General features: G+C 38.1%; 1 long non-coding RNA gene across 1 annotated transcript in view; it reads left to right on the forward strand.

Moving 5' to 3' along the window:
- Positions 1-9,568, forward strand: part of LOC309666308 — a 45,065-nt gene extending 35,497 nt beyond the window's left edge. Inside the window, exon 2 of the long non-coding RNA XR_014267035.1 lies at positions 7,390-9,568. This is a non-coding gene — a long non-coding RNA (uncharacterized lncRNA). The remainder of the gene's footprint in view (positions 1-7,389) is intronic.
- The last annotated feature ends 1,175 nt before the right edge of the window (positions 9,569-10,743 follow it).

A 10,743-nucleotide genomic window follows, 5' to 3' on the forward strand; every position in this document is an offset into this window, starting at 1 on the left:
TGTGTAAAGAATTTCTCTATGTGAATAAATAACTTTGATTTTTAAAATTGTCGTAACTGGGAAAAAAAAAAAAAAAGAAACTGAAATCCTCAGTTCCACGGTCGGTCCAGGAAAATGGACAGCTGCCAACAGCCACGTGAGCTTGGAAGTGGATCCTTCCTCACTTGAGACTGTTATGAGACTGAAACCCTGCCCAGGTCCTTGATTACAGTACCATGAGACCACGAGAACCTGGCTAAGCCATGTCCAGACTTCTAACCCACAAAGTCTGTGAGCTAACAGACACGTGTTGTTTTCAGCTGCTCACTTGCGGTAATATCATTATGCAATACATAAATCAGTCATGACCAGAAGGCTAATCGTCACTCTCATGAGGGAGACGACTGTGGAAGTGATGGTGTGCGACTGCCAAGGCTAGGTCTTAAAAGGCAATGCAGCTTTTCATCTCACTCACTAAAATACTCTCTCTGGAAGCCTTCAGCCACCATGTCGGCAGTGTGGTTGCCTTAAGGTTGACACATCGAGAGTTGTCCAACCTAGCGCATGTAGAGGGACCACATGAAAAGGCCCTGAGATACAGAAAAGTGAGAAAGCCCAGCCATCCTCAGTTGTGCCAGCCCTCCACTGCTCCAGCTCCAGCCTCCATCTGAGACCCTAAGCCAAGAGCACACAGCTAAGTCCTTCCTGAATTCCTGACCCACGGAAACGGAGAGAAAGAACATTTTTTTAAAGCTCGAGTGATTTTTTTTTTTTTTATACAGCAATGGGATAACTAGAAGAGATAAAAATAATAAAACGTATTGGTCTAAGTTGGAGAATACTAGAAAATCAACACATTATTTTGAAAACTAGTTAATAAAAAAGGCAGAATCAAGCATTTATTCTGCTTTTCTTGTATGAACTATATATCCAGATACCCAAATAGTTTATGATGGGCAGTTTCCCTCTATAGACGTATTTCTGCTAAGAGCTGAGAGAGAGTGATCGAGTGAGTTAATAGAATGAATGACCCCCAAATGAATTAGTAGATGTAAACGTTAAGCTTCCATGGCTGTCAACATCACAAAAGGAGTGAACACAAGACATATGTGCCTCCTGATGGAAGAACATACCACCTATGACGTAGTCTTGCCAAGAGACTAAATAAAACATTTAAGGATCAAGCCTCTAGATTTGAAGGAACTACCAATTGACAGGAAATACAGAGTCTAGAGGAAGACGGGAACCTACATCACAGGGATACATTCAGCAAAAGCCAGACCTGTGGTGTCCAGTACAGTTGCTACGAGTCATATGTGACACTTTGAGCAATTGAGTCCAAATTAAGAAGTGACATAAATGTAAAATACAACACTGGATTTGTGTCCCAAAAAATAATGTAAAATATCTCAATAATTTTTATATTGATTACATGTTGAAATGATAATATTTTGGACATACTAGATTAAATAAAATATATTATTTAAATATATTTTACCTGTCCCTTTTTACATTTCTTATTGTGGCTACTGGAAAATTTAAAGTTACACATGTGGCTCTCATTTTATTTCTATTGGATAAAACTAATTCAGACCACAGGAAACTATATGGCAACCTAATTTCCTCAACAAGTAAGTTGAAAAGAATAAAAGCTATAAAAGAAAAACAAGATTAAAACAGACTTTAAAAATATATCAGACAGGGTTTCCCTGGCAGTGCAGTGGTTAAGAATCCACCTGCCAATGCAGGGGACACAGGTTCGAGCCCTGGTCCGGGAAGATCCCCCATGCCGTGGAGCAACTAAGCCCCTGTGCCACAACTACTGAGCCTGCGGTCTAGAGCCCGAGAGCCACAACTACTGAGCCCGCGCACCTAGAGCCCATGCTCCACAACAAGAGAAGCCACCGCAGTGAGAAGCCCGCATGCCTCAGCAAACAGTATCTCCCACTCACCGCAACTAGAGAAAGCCAGCATGCAACAGTGAAGACACAACACAGCCACAAATAAAAATAAATAAAATAAATTTTTAAAAATATATAACAATTGCAATATGTGGACCTTATTTGTTTTTTTAAATTTTTAATTTTATATTGGAGTATAGTTGATTAACAATGTTGTGTTAATTTCAGGTATATAGCAAAGTGATTCAGTTATACATATACATGTATTCTTTTTCAAATTCTTTTCCCATTTAGGTTATTACAGAATATTGAGCAGAGTTCCCTGTGCTATACAGTAGGTCCTTGTTGGTTATCTATTTTAAATATAACAGTGTGTATATGTCGAGCCCAAACTCCCAATTTATCCCTCCCCACCTCCTTTCCTCTTTGGTAACCATAAATTTGTTTTCTAAGTCTGTGAGTCTGTTTCTGTTTTGTAAATATGTTCACTTGTACCATTTTTTTTAGATTCCTCATATATGCGATATCATATGATGCATATCTTTCTCTGACTGACTGACTTCACTTAGTATGATAATCTCCAGGTCCATCAATGTTGCTGCAAATTATTTCATTCCTTTTAATGGCTGAGTAATATTCCATTGTGTATATATACCACATCTTCTTTACCCATTCATCTGTCAGTGGACATTTAGGTTGCTTCCATGTCTTGACCATTGTAAACAGCACTGCAGTGAACATAGGGCTATGTGTATCCTTTCGAACAATGGTTTTCTCTGGATATGTGCCCAGGAGTGGGATTGCTGGATCATATGGTAGCTCTATTTTTAGTTTTTAAAGGAACATTCATACTGTTTTCCATAGTGGCTGTACCAATTTACATTCCCACTAACAGTGTAGGAGGGTTCCCTTTTCTCCACACCCTCTCCCACATTTATTGTTTGTAGACTTTTTCTTGATGGCCATTCTGACTGGTGTGAGGTTATATCTCATTGTAGTTTTGATTTGCATTTCTCTAATAATTAGCAATGTTGAGCATCTTTTCATGTGCCTTTTGGCCATCTTATATCTTTTTTGGAGAAATGTCTATTTAGGTCTTCTGCCCATTTTTTGATTAGGTTGTTTTTTTTTTAATATTGAGCTGCATGAGCTGTTTGTAGATTTTGGAGATTAATCCCTTGTCGGTCACCTCATTTGCATATAGTTTCTCCCATTCTGTGGGTTGTCTTCTCGTTTTGTTTTGCTTTCCTTTGCTGTGCAAAAGCTTTTGAGTTTAATTAGGTCCCATTTGCTTATTTTTGTTTTAATTTCCATTACTCTAGGAGACAGGTTGAAAAAATATTGCTGCGATTTATGTCAAAGAGTGTTCTTCCTATGTTTTCCTCTAAGAGTTTTATAGTATCAGGTCTTACAGTTAGGTCTTTAATCCATCTTGAGTTTATTTTTGTGTACGGTGTTAGAGAATGTTCTAATTTCATTCTTTTACATGTCACTGTCCAGTTTTCCCAGCACCGCTTATTGAAGAGGCTGTCTTTCCTCCATTGTGTAGTCTTGCCTCCTTTGTCGTAGATTAATTGACCATAGGTGCATGGGTTTATTTCTGGGCTTTCTATCCTGCTCCATTGATCTATATTTCTGTTTTTGTGCCAGTACTATGCTGTTTTCATGACTGTAGTTTTTTAGTATAAATGTGGACCTTATTTGTGATTCAAACAGACAAATTGTAAAATGTCATTTAGGAGACAATTGGAAATTTGAGTACTGATTTGATTATATTAAGGGATATATTCAAATAGTCAAGGAATTATTGTTATTCAAAGAATAATATTCCTTGGAATATTCAGGGAATATATTCAAGGAATTGATATATTTTGTTTGATAAAGGTACTGTGGTATGTTTTCATAAAGAGTTTTTAATCTCTTAGCGATCCATATTGGAATATTTACAAGTGAAATCATGTAGCATCTAGAATTTGCTTTGAAATAAAATTCAAGCATACCTCATTTTTTTGCCCTTTGCTTTATTGCACTTCACAAAACCTTTTACAAATCAAAGGTTCATGACAACCCTGTGTTGTCAAGTGATAATTAGCATTTTTTAGCAATTAAGTTTTTTTTAAATTAAAGTACATACGTTGTTTTTTTAGATATAATGCTAATGCATACTTGAGAAACTACTGTGTAGTGTAAACATAACTTTTATATGTATTGGAAAACCAAAATATTCATGTGACTTGCTTTATTGCAGTGGTCTGGAATGGAACCTACAGTATCCCTGAGGTATGCCTGTACTAGATTTAACAATTGACCGTCAGTTGACAATTGTTGAAGCTGGGTGATGGGAGCATCAAGTTGCATTATGTCATCCTCTCTATTTTTGTATATGTTTGAATTTCTCAGTAATAGAAAAGTTATTAAAAAAGAAACAATGAAAATGCACCAGGCCAAGTCCTTTCACAGAAGAATTCTAACAAGAAATTATTATGTTGTATGAATTTTCTAGAACATTGGAAAAGATGCAAAGCTTCTGAACTCATTCTTGGAGATTAGTATACCTCTAATATTAAAAGCAGACAAGGATATAGTATTAAAAAAGAAAAGAAAACTCTAGGCTAATATTCCTGAACATACCTGTGAAAGTCCCACGTATAAGAGTAACAAATTGAATATGGCAATATATTAAAGAATAATACAACATGAGCAAGGTAAGGTTTATTCTAGGTAAACAAGGTCAGTCCACTATTGGGTAATCACTCTGTAATTTACGGCACTGAAAGATTAAAGGAAAAAATAGTATTTTAGAAAAATCAATGCTTATTCATGTTTAAAAAACAGATTTATATCGATAGCAATCTAGAACATAAAAATCAACTTATACTTTTTACCCGATACTTCTGAATTCTATAAATGTTCTAGATAACTTATGTGTTCAATACTTGTTTAATTTTAAAAAGTTTAAGTCATGTACAAAAGTTATATGATCAAATTTATGGCATAATTTTCCAGCTCTCCACTTTTATATTTCTAGCAGCACAGCCTTTGTTGCAAGATCAAAAATAATATAAACTTCTTCTAAGTGGGTAAAAATAAATAGGATAAATAAGTGTGATCTGTATAAATTTATTTCCTCTTTGATTTTGAACACATATCCATATACTAATTGGAATTCAAGGCGCCCATGGGGTATTTATTCCCTCCCAAATTATGTAAGTCATCACATTTCAGTAGATTCACACACATCATTAATTAGTTTGAATAATTTCATTGAGAAGAGCCTTGTGAATTCCTAGTAAATGTAATGATTCTGGCACACAGCTTTAAAGTCATTTTTTTTTTTAATTCATTAATTTTTGGCAACGTTGCGTCTTCGTTGCTTGCGCGCGGGCTTTTTCTAGTTGCGGCAAGCAGGGGTTACTCTTTGTTGCGGTGAACGGGCTCTAGACACGTGGGCTTCAGTAGCTGTGGCATGCGGGCTCCATAGTTGTGGCTCATGGGCTCTAGAGCGCAGGCTCAGTAGTTGTGGCTCATGGGCTTAGTTGCTCCGTGCATGTGGGATCTTCCCAGACCAGGGCTCGAACCCGTATCCCCTGCATTGGTAGGCGGATTCTTAACCACTGTGCCACCAGGGAAGTCCCTAAAGTCATTCTTAAAACTTGAATGTTGTTGGCACATGAAGGACTACACTAGAATATCCAGAATGTGGGTGTAGAATAAGGAAAAAGTCATCATCTGAAAGTGAAAACAGAATGTAATCATAATACCAATAGCTGAAGAGACAGTTTACAGATGTGTTGTTGGTAGAGTTGGAAAATGACCAATCCCTGTGTCAAGAAGACATGGCTCAAATGCCACTAATGTAAAATGAAACTGTTCCTTCTCTCCAACTGCACTGTAGCTTGCCTGGCACGTTGAAATGGTACCTGTGGAATTTGTCACTGTTTTCCAATACTCTCCAAGAGGAGGCTGCTTTGATTCTAGAAGACCAAGAGCTCTAATCTGGATAAAGGTATCCCCAGAATAAAGAAAGCTAATTGCCCAGACTTAGATGACTTAATGGAAATATCTTTTGAGAGCATCTAACACTCTATGTCCTATTCTGTATCTGTCAAGCAAATTATTAACATGTAAACTGGTTTTAGAGGGAACTTGCTGTATAGATAACAGGATCCCATTGTTAAGTCAGGTTTATTTCACATGGCAATTTATTAAATTTTCCCTTGAGGAGACCAGTCTATTGTTTGTCAGTTTAGTTAGTGTTTCACAGTCCTCTATAGGTTGTTCAGCTTTCAGCAACCTAATGGAACTACTTTTGGACTAGCTCTAGTACCATGGAGATACCCTTAAGCTATTTTTTTACATGAAGAACATAGTAGCTTCTCTTTTGCCTTTCTCTTCATTTGCAATAGATATTTATTATCAAAATAAGAAAATATCAGTAGTAAATATCCAACTTACTAATATTTATTTAGTGTTTGGACATTTTCTAAAAATGCATTTTATTTCTTTGTGTATCCCAATAAATGAACAACACCAAAAGAAGAAAATTATAGATGAAATTTTGCAAGAATTGGAAAGAAATTGTTTCTTTTCAAAAAATGATTTGTCTATTCCCAACAGCTTGATTTGTGTAGACTTGGTCTCAAGTTACCCTGTGACTATAGAAACACAGGATCAGAACTCACTCTGGGGACAGGAAACCAGCACCAGGCAGAATGAAGCTGGGGAGACTGAGATCTACAAAGACTGGTCTAAAACAAATGGCCAGGAAACCCCAGAAACAAAACTGAAGAATGAATAGCGACACAATTTTTTCTAATTATGGAAGCATTTGGGGACCAGGTATCCATGTAGGCATCAGGACACAGGAAGGAGAAATCCAGATAGTAGTCAAAACTCAGTAGGCAAACAGGTCGTCTCATAATTGTCTAATAGAAATCTTAAGCTTTAACTGCCTAAATTGAACTCTTATTAATTTGATTTCCCTAAAATTTTTTCTGAAGTTGTCCACAACTCATATAATGGAACCACCCAGCAGTTAAAGCCAAAGCCTAAGAATCATCACCAGTTCCACTCTTCACACAGCCCTCAACAATCTTATCCTCTCTTGCACACACATCTTATGTCTCAACAAGGCCTGTTAACTCTACTTCTAGATATCTCAGATCTGTCCATTTCTTTCTCTTTCCACTCCTGCGATCTTAGTCCAAGCCACTTCCATTTCTCATGTGGACTACAGTGGTCATTTAGCTGGGTTCCTCACTTACTCTCTTACCCCTTACAGTCTGTTCTGCATACAGCAGCCATCCAATGCAAAGTTGATGAGCAGAGTTGAAATAGCCAATTCAGACCACGGGATCAAAGCCTCATGTCGAGGATGACAAAACAAGAAGACAGAGCGTGGATTTCTGAACCATTCTATCATCTCTGCACTGCTTATTCTCAGAGAAAGAAGTAAACTTAAATATTATTTAGGCCATTGTGTTTTTTTGTTTGTTTGTTTCTGTTACAGCCAACTAAGTCTAACTGCATCCTAATACAGATTTTATGTGGAATAATGTGCTCGACAAGGGACATGGATTTAAAAGAGGTGACGTCTGTCCAGTGTTTCTCTGCCTTCCATGGAGGACCCTGTAGACAGGGTACCATCAGCCCCCAGGGGGCTGCAGCCTGTGTATCCTGGGCCCTAAGAACAGCAGGTAAGCAGTGGTTCAGGGTGGGATGTCAGCAGAGCAAGGCTAAAGTACGGTTTCTGAAGCGATGTGAAATGACCTTCAGAAGGAGGGAAAACTAGTTCTTGGGTTTCCCCATAAGATTGTTTGCCCCTAGAAGGCAGAGATTCTATCAGATCATTCTCTGTAAGCCCACGAAGATCTTGAGTATAGTAAGTACTCAGGAAATTGAATAAAGGCCTTTCTAAGATGCAGCCATCCCTTTGAGCCCAGGCTGAGCTTGGCCTCCCTCTTTATCAGTGAAAATTATGAATATTTATATTAACTAAATCAATTACAATTCCTATGTTTACTATTCAACCTCTAGGCAAAAGGTATTGCCTTCTTTTGTTTATATACCAGCTAGAATAGTACCACATGGAATGAAATGCTTAATAAATGCTTTGGAATGATAGTGATAACAATTTATTGAACAGAAGCTCTTCTTAATTTTTTAAAGTCTAAGCATTAATGCATTTAAAAGCATCCAGATGGTGCCTGAAAACTATTATTGACAATATAAGAGCCAATACTGTATTAGATTCAGTATAATGATACAATGAGCACATAATGTAAGATTATAAAGTAATGAGAGTAGTTGAATAAATATATATGAGAGTAAGTCATTGTTTAGTGATTACGCCTTAGAAATACTCATGATCACTCTGGAAAAAAGTATAAACATTTTTGCTAGCCAACACACATTTTTCTGAGCCTGCATAGGGAAGAAATGTGGCTTTGCTTGCTTTAAAGTAGCAAAACTGGGGAGGGTGGGGGAAGGATGGGAGGGTGGGTGGCAGAAACAGGACTTTAACCTACATATCCTGCTTGGGCTGCTTCTGAGTACCAGGAAGGCCACTAGGAGTTCCATTTACATTAAGATTGCCTCGGGCTGTTGGAAGAAATTATGACGAGAACTTTAGGAATGGTGAGATTATTACCCTCTAATAAGGAAGGAGACAGAAGAGGCCAAGTCTAGGTACAGATTCCTTCATGTAGAGAGAATGAACTCACTCTGAGACAGGAGACCCCTGAGGCACCTGGACTTCTAGCAGGTAGTGATAAGGAGATTATTGTCATTACCCACGCAACAGTCATTTCTTTTTTTTAATTTTATAGGAGTATAGTTGATTTACAATGTTGTGTTAGTTTCAGTTGTACATCAGAGTGATTCAGTTATACGTATAATACATATATCCACTCTTTTTGAGATTCTTTTCCCATATAGGTCATTACAGAGTATTGAGTAGAGTTCCCTACACTATACAGTACGTCCTTGTTGGTTTTCTGTCCTGTATATAGTAGTATGTGTATGTTAATCCCAAGCTCCTGATTTATCCCTGCCCCCCTCTACGTTTCCCCTTTGGTAACCATAAGTTTGTTTTCAATATCTATAAGTCTGTTTCTGTTTCGTAAATAAGTTCATTTGTATCATTTTTTAAATTAGATACCACATATGAATGATGTCATATTTGTCTTCCTCTGTCTGACTTACTTCACTTAGTATGATAATCTGTAGGTCCATCCATGTTGCTGGAAATGGCATTATTTTGTTCTTTTTTATGGCTGAGTAATATTCCGTTGTCTATATGTAATGCATCTTCTTTATCTGCTCCTCTGTTGATGGACATTTAGGTTGTTTCCATGTCTTGGCTATTGTAAATAGTGCTGCTGTGAACATTGGGGTGCATGTGTCTTTTCAAATTGTGGTTTTCTCTGGATATATGCCCAGGAGTATGATTGCTGGATCATATGGTATTGATAGTTCCATTTCCAACCCCCTTCTTCCTTGATGGTGGAACTTTCCTCCTATTCCAGAAACTGAATATGCCAACATTCTCACCTTTGCATTCTCCCTTGCATCTAGGGCATGGGCATACATCCAACTCTGGGCAGCAGGGCCCAAGGAAAGTCTGTTGGGGGCTTCTGGGAAAGATTTTTTCCATCTAATAAAAAGAGAGACGTGCACATGAAACAAAACCCCACTTTCTTTTCTTGCTTCTGCATGTTTTTGTGTGAAGTCATGACACCTGGAGCTGTGGCAATCATCTTGTGATGTGTGTGATAAAGACACTTCTTTAATAACATTGAGGATAACAGAGGGGGAAAAAAGAAAGAGCCAGGAGTCTCGATATTTTTGCGTTACTGAACCCACCCTCGAAAAACCTACCCCAAGTCTTCCTGTTGTAGATGAAATTAAGCCCCCATTCCTTAAGCCACCTTTAATAGCAATAGTGTCACTCCTGCCACCGAAAGTATCCTATCTGAGAAAAGTGAGGGGAGGTCTGTTTATTGAAACAGGGTGGTACCATCCCAACACCCTCTAGGTAAGCCCTGGGAAAGTTGTCCCAAGTGTCTGAGATGAGAGGACAATGAAAGCCAGAATTCTTTTTAAAGGTGTATTATGAGCTCTAATCACTAGTGGGCCAAGAGCCTTCCCCAGCACTACCATTTTCAGAAGTACAAAGCCACTGCATGAGCACACTGCAGGCCTGTGGCTGCAGAAGGATGACAAGCAGGCTGGAAGAGGCTACCACGCATCAGAGCAAAGAGCAGAGAGAATGACCCCCAATCCAAGAGTGGCCAGTGCATTGAAATGAGTGTCTTAGAAACCTTGGGAAGGGAGGAGCTGTAATAATTTAGAAGGGGAAGAGAAGACTGTAGATGCTAAACCATTTTGTTTGTTTCCCAAGTTCTTGATTATCCCACAAGGTTGGTGTGACTTGGAGAAACAAAAGGAAATCTAGAACAATGACTTCTTATACGAGTGTCTAATGTATCATAGGTGTGGCTCAGCAGAACAGAACACTTAAAAAGCCTTGGCAAGAGCCATGGGCTTTAATTAAATCGGATTATTTTAACTAAGTACTATATAGAGACATGCTGCTCGGTTTTCAGGGTAGCGCCCCTGTTCATTCTTACTGAGTCTGGATGAATTTATATGCAACTTAGAGTGTGAAATATCTCTGGGGAATTCAGCCCATGTGCCCAACTCCAGAATTCTAAGTTTTAGAGCAGGCCACAATGAAAAATGGGGACAAGCCCTTTGGGACTGATAGTTGGCCCCAGGATTAACAGCCCTGGACAAAGATGGGCTCCAAAATGTTCCCTAGCCTCTGATTAACAGGTGCTATAGGTGAATGGTAAATTCACCA

This window comes from Balaenoptera physalus (genome assembly GCF_965194825.1).
Source record: "Balaenoptera physalus genome assembly, chromosome: 8".
NCBI classification, from domain to species: domain Eukaryota; kingdom Metazoa; phylum Chordata; class Mammalia; order Artiodactyla; family Balaenopteridae; genus Balaenoptera; species Balaenoptera physalus.